We start from the raw sequence: 12,373 nt of genomic DNA, 5'->3' as shown, positions 1-12,373 counted from the left end.
CAGAACAGAATACTGTGGTGAATAAGTAGACCTTTAAAGTAGAACTTCTTTTAAGAATAGTTTCTTCACATTAAACATGTTATCAAATTTGCTCTGTGGATAGCTTTGCCGTGTCATGGGGCCTCATTATCTACTGACATGTAATTGCAGTGTTGTTAAGTCATAGCTATAATTGTTTTGCAGGTGAAGGGAGCTTTCTGTTGCTGAGTGAGCTGCATGTATTTCATACAAAAGCACATTGTTTGAAATTCACTGTGAACCTCTAGTTGCTCACTTTTCACTTAACATTCTATGCACTTTTTTCAAATGAGCCACCGTCTTACATAATATTAGGTAGTTTTTCTTCTGTGTATCATTTATCACTTGCACCATGTTTTCATTAATTTATCCTCTATGTGACTTTAGTATAAAATCTAGTGACCCTGGAGCTTGAATTCATCTTCAGGCTTAGATAGTTCTTTGGGGTGGGGACAGGAGCATATAACTTGCCATGTTCTTGGCAGTAAGTTCATTCCAAGGTTCTAGCTATAAAAGGCTTTGAGCTATCTTCAGAAAATTTAATAAAAATATGAGAAGGGAACTGCATATTCCACCAATAAAAGAAAGAGACTTTATATATACAGTACAGGGTAAATTCGAGATGGACTTTTGGAAGAACTTTAAGCTGGTATTCTGGGGAAATGCCCCATAACTTTCAACTGCTGTGATGATCTCCTTTGAATTTTAGGTGACTTCAGGCTTTTAACTTTACCTGGTAAACTTTACCTTGGAGTTAACAACTTTTGATTTCTGTTGTTTTTTGTTCTGAAGTATTTTGCCAATTTTATCTCAGACTTTCCCAGAAACAATATTTCTCCTTGTCATGATACCAGTCCCTGAATCCATCTGTGCCTTCCATCTGTATTGTCAGTAATACTTAAAGACAATTGATATTATGGGTCACCTTCATGATTTTATGTACTTACATTTTTTTCTAATCGTGTGGCTTTTGAAAAGTATTAATGAATTACTGATGCAGTGTGTGCACTGAGTCAAAAGGAAGTGTGTATGTTTTTCAGACTCACTGCATAAAGTATTTATTGTTCTGTTTTTAAAGATACTATTTAGGAACTTTATAAAAAGTCTGAATCTTTTGGCACTGTAGGTTTTGTGATTGATTGCTCTCTGCTGCTACATTTATGACTAAAGAAATGAAAGTTTTTCTACTTCTCCTACAACTATAAACATCTTAAATTACAATGATTTGTTCTTAAATTATGCTTTTGCTTAAGCAGCATATTATGCTTGGAAACTAGACTACATGAACTTAATAAAAAATTAAGCCTAAATGCCAGTGACTCTTTTTTTCATAGTTGGATTAGCTTTGGTTCTAGGAGTATGATTTGAGGTAAAAGTTGCTGCCAAAAGTTTTCCCTTGCTACAAGTTTCTGTTCCTTGGGCAGCTGAACCACTAGGGGGGTATGTTTGGGGTTGGTTTGGTGCAGAAGCAGGATGGGATTTTTCTGGTATTTAAGCTTCCCAATATGATTTTGTCAAGGATCAGATATTAGCACTGAGGAAGGGTGCACACAGAACATGTATCAGGGAGGTTGAACTGTGCATGGTAGTGCCAGCAGATCATTGTCTCCTGGAAGGTGACTATAAAAGGCAAGGAAAACTTGGGACTCCTAGCATCACCTTAGTAAAGGTGTTGTGTTCACATGGAAGAAATGTAACACAAGCAGTTAAGCAGGATTTTATGGCATTGTGTAGGAGTACACTTAGGAAACAGATGACATGTGGTAGCGTAGTCTATAAAATATAAAAGTTTAGTGGAGTGTACACAATGGAGTCTGCTGTCAGGAACATAATGAAATAAAGTGAAAATAAGGTCAATAAGCTTTGCTAGAGGGGACCCAGTTCTCTTTGGTCACCCTGTGACTGCTTTAACTTCCAGAGAAGGGTGTTTGCCCTTACTTCATCCTTTATCAAAACATGTTAAAAGGTAAGAACCTTTTTCAGATTGTCACTAAGAGATGTGAAATTTCTGCTTTTGCCACAGAAATGCTTTTGCTTCATTTGTGTGCATTCAAGTGGCAGCCACAAGAACTGCAGCTGACTGCAGGCTACCTGGGCAGAGCAAGGGAGTCTGTTCCAGTCACAGCAGGGATTTCTTGCTCCACTTCTCGGGTGCTCATGCTGAGGCTCTTTGGGTTAGGAGTATGTGGTCCAAGGACGGGGAAAGCAAGTTCCAGTGGGACTTTGCTGCAGTGTAAGCCACTGCAGGCTCAACTGCTGTGTCTCTGCCCTTAGCCACTGTTAGTAATCTTGGGACCCTATGGCAAGCCAGCTCAGGGAGCTGGTTGGGACAAAAAAGACCATTTCCAGATTAATCTTCATCATTTCCAGCTTCCAGAAATAACCCGCAGTTGCTGCTGCTTGAGTGCTAGTGCCAGGAGCAGGCAGAAGATGGGAAGATCTGGGAATAAGAGTGAAGGCAGAACTGCATTTAAAGCTTTAAAACTGCATCCTCAGTATTTTTACTGAATTCCCTCACAAATTCAGATAAGATCAAAAGGAGTCTTTTAGCTTTAGGGACTGGGATTTTTTAAAATTAAATAGGAAATGCAGGCATTCATATATACTGTTTCTATGGGTATAACTAGCAATAAATAACTCCTTTGCAGTTAACATCTAAAGAAAATCTTGCCTTTTCTCTGCAAAAATCTGTGAAAGGCCACAGAGCCTCACGTAGTTTATATGTGGGAGAGTTTTGTTGGAAGTATAAAAATGGAAGCTGATAAAGAGAATTTAATTATGATATATTCCCAAATTAAATCCCTTTCCTTCCCTAACCTATTTGAAAGTGTGTTTGTAAAAAAGTAGTAAAAAAGCTGTAGCTCTTCTGCTGTTCTGTTGGGAAGAACCACTCTGGATAAGCATCTCTTAAAATTTGATCTTACGTAGATTTTTTATCTTCTTCTATTTTTTTCAGTGGCAGTTGTTTAATGCATACCAAGTAAATCAAAGGAAATGAATAGCATTTCAGCTATTGGGTTGCAGTTTAAGGTCACTTAGCCTTTTGTATCTTTTTCAGTGCCAAAGATCTGGGAGATCAGATCCAATGGTAGCTTCCCTTCCCTCTGACATGAAGGACTGTTAGAATTTTAGAAAAATGGAAGCACAAAAGTCTTAAGTGTAATAGAATTGCTGTTCAAAGGGCGACTGCCAAATCAGAGTAAGTGCATAAGGAATCTATCCCTACTTGGGAAATGTGCAGCCTCCTGTTGCTGCTGCCTCACAGTCGAAAGAATGTTTTCCCCTTTTCTGTAGTAGGCTGACAGAGGTGCTTTCCAATTGATTGCTGCTGTTTGTCTCCGTTATGGGATGGTAAAGGCAGCAGAATGAAATGCTGCCAGTCAAATTAGCTTGTTTATAGTTACTTTTACAAGACTGGATAATTTTTTACTTCTAAATAACTGGCGATCTCCTACATAACCTGCAAAAGGTCATTCCATAAAAATGTTATTTATGTAGAATTGTATCTAGTATGCTGTAATCTTCACCAAAGAAAAATCGTTAAAGAAATGGTTTCCAATCAATGAAATGCAGTCAATAACTTAACTAGAAGCCTCTTGTCCCTAATGGTTGTTCCAGGATGACTTTTGTTTTCTCAGGATCAATTCTCTCACTTGACAGGGAAGTTATCTACCTTTGCTTTCAGTGTTCTGTAGCAGAAACCTGTAGGAAGAAGAAACTGGGCTGTCTGCAGCTCTTCTTTTTCCCTATTTCAGCAGGAATGGACTTGCTCACCTGTAGGAGCCTTTGTTGCTTGTTTGGCGTGGGACTGTGTGGCATTGTCATCCTTTGCCAGGGATAGGTGGAAGCTCCTGACCTACCAGTCACTACAATGTTGTGTGGATCTGCTGTAGTTTACTGAGAAAAAAACAAAAAGTGGAATCCAGGCTTCAAATGACTCTTATTTTTTTCCAGAAATAAGATCCATTAGGTAAAGCAAGTTGTGCAAAAGAAGGGAATGACATGCAAACCACGTGAAGACGTACACACGTCTTCCCTTTCATAACTGATTGTGTCCATACAGGATGCCACGTAGCTCTCGTTCCCAGAGGTTATTCATGGATCATCTTGTGAGCCTGTTTCCTCAGAACTGAGTGCTAGTTCCATTTTATTAGGGATCATTTTCTTCTAAATTTGTATTCCTAAATTATGTTTGGAGAGAACCTTACAACTGGGATAGCACCGTGCACAGTTACTTAGGGAAGCTGATCTAATCCTAACAGTGTTGTGTCCTGTGTGTTAAAAATAAGCTGTTGGTTTTTACGTACTGTTGCTTCCTGATGGATGTTGACTTCGCTTGTCCGTAAAAATGCATTCTTTCTTCATGAGTATTTGTTACAGACACAAAAGTTGATTTTTAGCCTCGTGCATCATGCTAGCTTCTTTTAAAAATTGAGTCAGCTTTATATAGTCTTAAAGATTTTCCCTTTTTTAATAAATGTCCCTTTCATAATTACGTTGATGTTCTTGTCTATGATAAATGACTTGACCATGAAATATGTAAACAAGGTCAAGAGTTTTCATTCCTCTCTTCCTTTTGCCTACAAATTGTTCTCATCTATTCCTTCTAGAGCAATGAATGTCAGTACAGTTCCCTTATGTTATTTTTCAGGTCCTTTCTAATTCACCAGTCCATGTAAGTAGTAGAAATGCGTAGCAAGAATCTAAGATGCTCCATTTATAAAATGTCAGTGATAAAGAAAAAGGAAATTACCCTGAGCTGAGCTCAAGATCCTGCTCTCAATTGCTCACATCTCAGCTGCTGCCACAGCCATGGTAACAGTAGAAGGCGGACAGCCATAGCTCCTCATATGTGTCAGTACTTTCAGGACCAGTCCTCGACAGGTGCCAGTAGGGGTTTCACCAGTGGGAAGGAAGTTGAAAAGGGATTTCCAGTCAGCTAGTAAGATTAAACAAGTTCAGTAAGGCAGAAAGATTTCTCTTTGTTTTGCAGTACCTTCCCATCCGGGATGGCCCAGGATTACTAATGTCCTGGAAGAGCTGTGCGCACATAGTTTACTAGCTGTACGCTGCTTAGGCTTTTGTGTTTGTTGCTGTGGTTTGGTCATGGTGTTTGAGAGTAGCATCTGTGTCTTGTCAAGTGTCATCATCTCTGCCATCTAAGGTAAAATATTTTGCTGGTTTAAATTCCTCTCAGTTTGGGACTTGGGACAGGGGAAGAGAGAGAGTGAATCTGATACCAGTCCGACCTCTAGCTTTCCCATCTCTCAGTTCAGTTAGTGGAGCTGCAGAGATTCCTACCATCTGGTTGGGACATGTGGTCAGCAGCTGCCAAGTGACCACATTGCAAAGGTATGTTCTGTGCACAAGTGCATTTAAGTATTAAGATTTTTCTTGAGTGGGAATTGCCTAATGAGCTACTTTTGCATTAATATGGTTCTGTTGGTTTGGGACATATTCTGCACATTCTTTTCCTTTAACTGAGCTGTAATTTATATGTCGTATACAAAGACTGAAATTGCAACATTCTGCTCTTACATAAGGCCACTTATGCTCTTATATTTTGTCACTCTGCATTTTGCTTTTATCTAAGCAAATGTATCCCTTAATTTCTGTTTTTTATTTCACGTTAGTGACTGTACCATGCAGTGAATTAGGAGGGAGTGTTTTTCTCCTTCAGATTGTTGAAAACCATTATCTCAGTAAGTGGTTAGCCTCTTGGTTAGTTAAAAAGTACTCATTTGGTGTGGAGGATGTGGTCTCTAGAACAAATAATAGCTGCCTAGGCTCCCTTGGACAATTACTTCCACATTAATGGTTCTTTGAATTTCCACAACTACGTTTCTCATACAGATTTTCTTGTTTGACACCTTAGCATGTGCTGTGTCATAAATTGTACAGATGCTAAATTTGGTTAGCTTCTTATAAATTGTACCTTTTTTTGAAGGAAAAAGAATAAGCCTGTGTGTATGCTTTATGTTGTTAGTGATTATCATTCCAAATGGACAATCACTAACTTGAAAGTGATGAGGTCTTGCTTTGCAGTTGTCACACAGCTTTCACTCTAACTGGACTTGTAAAAACAATTAAAAACTGTTAGTGAAAGTAAATGTGCTGCTCTTCATCGAGACGGTAAAAGAGACTGTTGTGAAAAGGATTTGCTAAAGCATCTTCTGATATAAGCAGACTTGAGGAGACTCAGATTGGCTGGTCTCAGTCCATTGGTGCTTCCTCATGTTGTTTCCTTACTGAGAGCCCTATTGTCACCTTCCTTCACGTGCTGGCTCTCACATCCCCGCTAACCGCCATGCTCTCAACAGATTTTTGTTTTCTCTGTGGAGTGCTTATTACCAAATGGTTTAACCCAGCAAGACTACATGTGCTGCTTGCTTCTTTTACTGGGAGATGAATTTTCTGCAGGGAAATGGTGAGGGTGCAATGCTAGGAATCAGGTTGCTGGTTTGTCTTCATGAGCAGGTGATGGCTGGCTGATGCACCAAGAAATGTGATGTGGTTTTTTAAAGAACATAGCTTAAAGCAGTTGTATAAGAAGGAAAGTATATTTACTGCTGCTCCCCTGTTTTACAGTTTTGACGTTCACTGTTCTCTGATATGGTTAAATAATACAGAAGTAATTGAGCATTAATGTTAAAACAATTATTTCACCCATATCTCATCTGATTAGTAGAGAAAACTGATTAAAGTTTTCCAATACTATTTTTAATAGTTTGACAGTGAGAATCAGCAGGATAGGGTTAAGATACTGGTGTACAGTGCATTGGAGAGAAAGAAAATGAGCTCTTAAAAGAAGCTGGCCATCAGTAGTTTTTCTGCCTTTGTTTTGCTTTGAAGAATTCATTTTCTACCGGAAAATGGAAACTGCTCTGAAAAGCAGCTATGCTTTCTGCTTTTGTTTTCTAGTTTAAGAAGACATAAACATTTTTTTTTTTTTTTAGAAAATTGGTATTGCTCATGCTTAAATTGTAAATCATCCTGACCAGAAGCATTGATACGCTGATTGTTATTCACCTAACAGAAAGAACACTAAAATATATGTAGTGTAGATAAGGCTAGTGAGATTCAAATGCATTATCAAAATGTGAAACATGCATTTCCCTATTTTTTTGGTCTGATATTTCTCTACAGACCATTAGTTTATGCACTAATTGCATAGAGCTGATTGGCTGCTAGTTTTAAGAGGGCATCATGGTTCAAGCTTGTTTAGCACTTTTTAGAAGTGTTTGGAAAGAGGCTTTTTTATGTAATACTGTGTTTTACAAGGAGACAGCTCATTACCAAAATAGGAAAAGGATTTTTATCGAAGTTGATATTATCTCAAGTAGGCAATCAGTTGTGGATCACTTCTGTTTTTCTGCACAGGTTGCTTAGAAAATACTATTTAAACACAGATTTTTTATGTACTTGGATGTCTTATTTTCATTATAGAGTTATTTTTTTGAGTTTGTGTGTCATGAGGAGATATGGGAAACATTCTGTAACTTTTTGGCGTTCAGATGACACACAGTATAAATATCTGCATTTTGTAGATAAAAATGGAGACTACTTAAGAATAAGTTCAATGGCAGTCATGACAAGTTGTTAATTAAAATATAAGACTTTTGAGCAAAATGAACATGATCAGTCAAGTTCTTGGCTGGTCAGGCTGTTAAGGGGAAAATAAAAGAAAACTCAGATTAAGCTGAGTAGGAAAGGACCCACAAGGATCATCAAGTCCAGCTGCTGGTCCTGCACAGCACCATCCCCAAGAGTCACACCATGTACTCAAGAGTGTTGTGGTGCTGTGACTACTTCCCTGTAGAGACTGTTCCCGTGCCCAACCACCCTTTGGGGTGAAGAACCCTCTTCTGATATCCACCCCAAACCTCCCCTGACAGGACTTTAGGCCATTCCCTTTTTTATTGAGACTTCACTTCTATTATGCCTACTTTATTCATAAGCTAAGTACAAATATTTGTGCTACAATATCTATTTATAGATATTAGTAATGGGCTACACCAAGTGGATATCAGCTAAAGTAGCCATGCTTGCTTCAGCACTACGTTCTTTCTGAGGAATCTGATAAAATTCAAGGTAATCAGATTGATGGATTGGCAATAGAAAAACAGGGAAATCCAGGCAAAACTTAGCCCAAGATTGGTCTGATTTACTTGCCAGCAAAGATGCTTCTGCCATCTTAACATAGTCTTCATACTTTCCTGATTCAATCAACAGTTGATTCAGATCCTCTGCCATTCTCCCAAAGGTGTTTACAACATTGTTTCACTGTAAGCTTAGTTTTTTAGAAGAGTTGCTGCTTTTTCCATGTTGCTATCATTCTGATAAGCATAAAATAAAAAATATTATGCAAATAAGGATAAATCTTGAGCTCTGTGATACTGTAGATATGAACAACTTCTGGCTTTTAAACTATGCCTGATTTTATAGCAGATGTGTTATTCTAATGTTACTCCATATGAAATGGAAAGTAGTTCTATAAATCTTCCACCTCTAGAAAGTATATAACAAGGTATTGGTTTATTCTATAGAGAAGGCTTTTCCATTCATTCTGTGAAGGTTTTTCAACCAACTCTGCTAGTACATAATGTCTCTGCCTGGCCTTAGCAAGGAGAAGCTGAAAGCCTTTTTCAGCTGTTTGTTTACTAAACAAAATGGGGCAAAACCTCTTTAAATAGAGTTCAATAACCTTATTTTAACATATACATCTACCTCCATATGCTAAATGAAATGCAGCTAGGCTGTCAACACTAATTGGCCACAGTTAAAAATGAGTTGCATGAGCCATGTTAAACAATTTGCAAGCTGATCCCTCACATAATTCTGAGCAGCTGCATAGAGGGCCTGATTGAGCCTCATCACGAGTCTAACATGTTTTTACATTTAAATTTGAGCTGTTACTCTCCATGAGGGATATTTAAAGGTATCTGCTCAAGTCCCAGTCTAAGTCTGAACTAGGTTTTTTATAACTTTTTTTTTTGTTTTATCAAGATCTTCTGATACTTTTATGTCAATATAAAAATAAATATAGATATGCACTATAGCATAATGCCTGTTAAATGCTGTGAAGAATCTTTGCAAACATTTGCATAATGCTAGTCTGCTAGCAAACTTAATTTGTGGTTGAAATTCTGGGGTCATAGAAATGCAAGTCCATTTTGGTAGCTTGAAGGCAGGGTTATTTCCACATTCAGCATTGAAGGACAGTTCAGTTTGTACCATTAGTTTTTGATCAGCTGATCTTGATCAGTTACCATAAGGTGACTTACTGTTAAATTTAACTTATGCATAATTGCATTTGCTTGCTTCAGAGACATTTTCAAGGGAAAACATGTCTGCTTCGGTAGGTTTTTTTCCTTTTTTTCCTTCCTAGGTGACAGCTTCAGGCACCTGAATACAGTTACTCTGGGTGATAGTCCTTCAGCTCCAAGTGCTCTAGCTCCTGTGTCAGCACCACTATTTCCATGACATGTACAGCTTTAACAGAGGTTAGGAAAAGCTGCCAAACCAGAGCCCCCTACTGATGTACAAAACTCTCTGCAGCGATGAGTTGTGAAACAAATAACCGAATGGCTGTGCTGCAGTAACTGTGTCATGTCTACAGCAGTGGCATTAATTTGAGATCTTGAGAGAACACCGTTGTTACTCTGTGTTGTTATAGGGGTTGTATATGAGCTTGCACTTTCTAATTGCCATGTGTCACAGTCAGCTCTGGACAATATTGCCTGTCACTCCTTTTAGTGATGGTACTGCTTTCTCAGAGATGAACACAGACAGCTGCCTATCCCACATATTTCAATGCTCCAACAACAAACTTTCTTCATCCCAGAGGTATTGAGGACTGGATATAGCTGTCATACCATGATACAGAGATCATATCAGAACCTGCATGGTAGTCAATCACCTTAATATTGAGCTTATTGTAGAAACAGACCACTCTTCAGCTGCTGGGCTTACCTTTCACTGTATTATGGATTGCTTCTTCTCTTTTTCCTTAACTTACTCCAAGCCTTATTCTTGCTATTGAGTAGGCTTGCTATGCAGGATGCTTCCACATACACAATGCTCATATTTCAGCACTACTTCACTTAAAAGCTACATGCTTGTCTGTACAGAGTCAAGCAGTCCAATTGCCCAGTTCAGTAGAAACTGTTTCAAAACTTCTCTGTCTTCGCTGTCATCCTTAAACTTCTCATAAAACCAGAAATGGTTTTCTCCAGTGCTTATTATTTGAGGTGGTTTTCTTATCTTGAGCACATTGATAACTATCTCTTGGTTCTTGTAACAATAAAACCAAGCTAACCAGGCTTATTGAAGAGGGAAGTTCACTGACAAATAATGCTTCATGAACCCAGCTGATGTCTGCCAGTGCTAAGTTAAAATTAGCAAGTCAAGGCAGATCCAAGCTGACTTTCCCATCTTAGGGGTGGGTTTGTTCATAGTATGTGTGAATAAATCTATACTGAATACAGCATATCAGTGTTTTATAGCAGTGGTTTTGAGCTAGTAAGCCCTACTGTATCCCAGTTGCTCTACAAATCAATAGTTTGAGTTCCTTTGTAGCTGTGATAACTGCAGAAAGCTTGTGCATGTAGGTAAATGAAAGCAGTGTTTTGTCTGTCTTTTGTTCTCACCATGTTTTCAATTTCACTTAGACTGTGACTTCTGAACAGCTTTATGTCCTGCTGAAAAAGAAGTAAATGAGTTCAACCTCTAAAAATGAAAAAAAAAAACCTTATTTTTCTCTGAAATATGTATGTAGTGCTGAATATTCAGTCTCTCTAAGCAAAAGGTATGCTTTCAGTTAACCTTGGGATGGTGAAATCCAGCACTGTGCTAAGAGAGAATATTGTTAAAACATGTGATAACAAGGATTCATGGAAGGAAAGCTTTAAAAGTTGAGATGCAAAAAATAGTAGGGTGGTGTGCATATTGTATCAGCAACTTTTTTTATGCTTTTATCTATCTTCTTTTTAGGGTGAGGATTGCTTGGGTTCTTGTATCTTCTGAAGTAAAGTCCATATTTATGGCTGTTGTTCTTCAACATTTTCTGATCATGACTGTGCAATAAGAGTGCATTTCTTGTTGCAGCATTTCAGAAGTTTAGCATTTGCCTCTGAGCTGAAGCAAGTTAGTGCCTCAAAGGTAGTTTAAATAATCTGTAATTCAGGATGAAGTGTTTGGAAATTAGTTCAAATCAAGTTTCCTCCCACTCTTTGTTTTCTCATTGTAATGGTATAAACAAATGGGTTAAGCCCTAAATGCTTCTCAGCAGTTTTCCAGGATAATAAGCTAAGTGTATTTGCAGGTTGGCTATGCTATTAACTAATGCCTTTGAGGATGACTTGAAAGAGAATATGTAGATTAGTGTCCTAGTGCTTCTTTCATAAAAGCTGAGATTTTCTGTTTAGAAAAGCAGGCTGCAAAAACCTGGATCACATTTCATATTAGGAAAAAAAGTACCATTTTAAACTCCATCCACCAGTTCAGCAGGTATTTCCAGATAAAATAGTGAGTGTATGTTGAGAACTGTCCCATTCTCTTTCAAAAACCATTTGGGCAGTCATCAAGTTGCATTGATGGAGGAAACCTGTCCATACCTGTTCAGAGCTGCCTCTCTACATCAGAAAGAAACTTACCAGCTGGGCCACAGTGCAATGAGTTTTAGCAGTAGATGACTCTTCATCCTGGCTAGGTGCCTAGGAATCCCATTGCTTACTAGGTTCGGGCCCTCAGTGTGCTGTCCTCTGCAAAATGCTCATGGAGGGGATCACTGCACTAGATGTGTTTAGCATCCATAGCTTCTCTTGTGTTTTTAAGTGAAACTATGTGAGAGCAGATACTGTCAAGAGGTCAAGGGGATGGTATTTTGGTGTACTAAGTATTTTTGTGCTAAATTATTTTTACTCAAATTTCTATGTTTTTATATAACCTAAATAATTGAAAACCAGGTTAGGAGCTCAGAAATTGTATAATTCCATGATAGTAACATACTGCTATCATGTTGCTCTCAGCATTTCATTAGCAGCTTCCTACTGACGTTTCCCCTTGGCAGTGAAGTGTCAGAAAAGATCACTCAGAGTCTAGGCTCTGTGCCCTCTTAAATTGCCATGTGTCATTTTTAATAGAATGTTATTATTTCTAACCTAGTATGCCAGTGGTATTTTGTGACTGTATTTAAACAACTTGTGCAAGTGTTCTTTCATTAGCAAATTAGATTAATTTATTTTTAAAGAAATCTAGATTTTGCATGTCTCTTGCTAAGTCTGTAGGAAAAAGAGGAAAGTTATGATAACTTCTAGCAAAACTGTTCTTCAGTTAATAGCCAGACTGACAGTTC

General features: G+C 38.1%; 1 protein-coding gene across 1 annotated transcript in view; it reads left to right on the top strand.

The window, feature by feature from the left end:
* The window catches only part of CTDP1 (CTD phosphatase subunit 1), a 98,937-nt gene that overhangs the window by 45,486 nt on the left and 41,078 nt on the right, over positions 1 to 12,373 (top strand). The gene's annotated exons all lie outside the window — the stretch shown is intronic.

Source organism: Haemorhous mexicanus, chromosome 1, assembly GCF_027477595.1.
Source record: "Haemorhous mexicanus isolate bHaeMex1 chromosome 1, bHaeMex1.pri, whole genome shotgun sequence".
NCBI classification, from domain to species: Eukaryota; Metazoa; Chordata; class Aves; order Passeriformes; family Fringillidae; genus Haemorhous; species Haemorhous mexicanus.
This window is presented reverse-complemented; position numbering and strand designations above follow the sequence as displayed.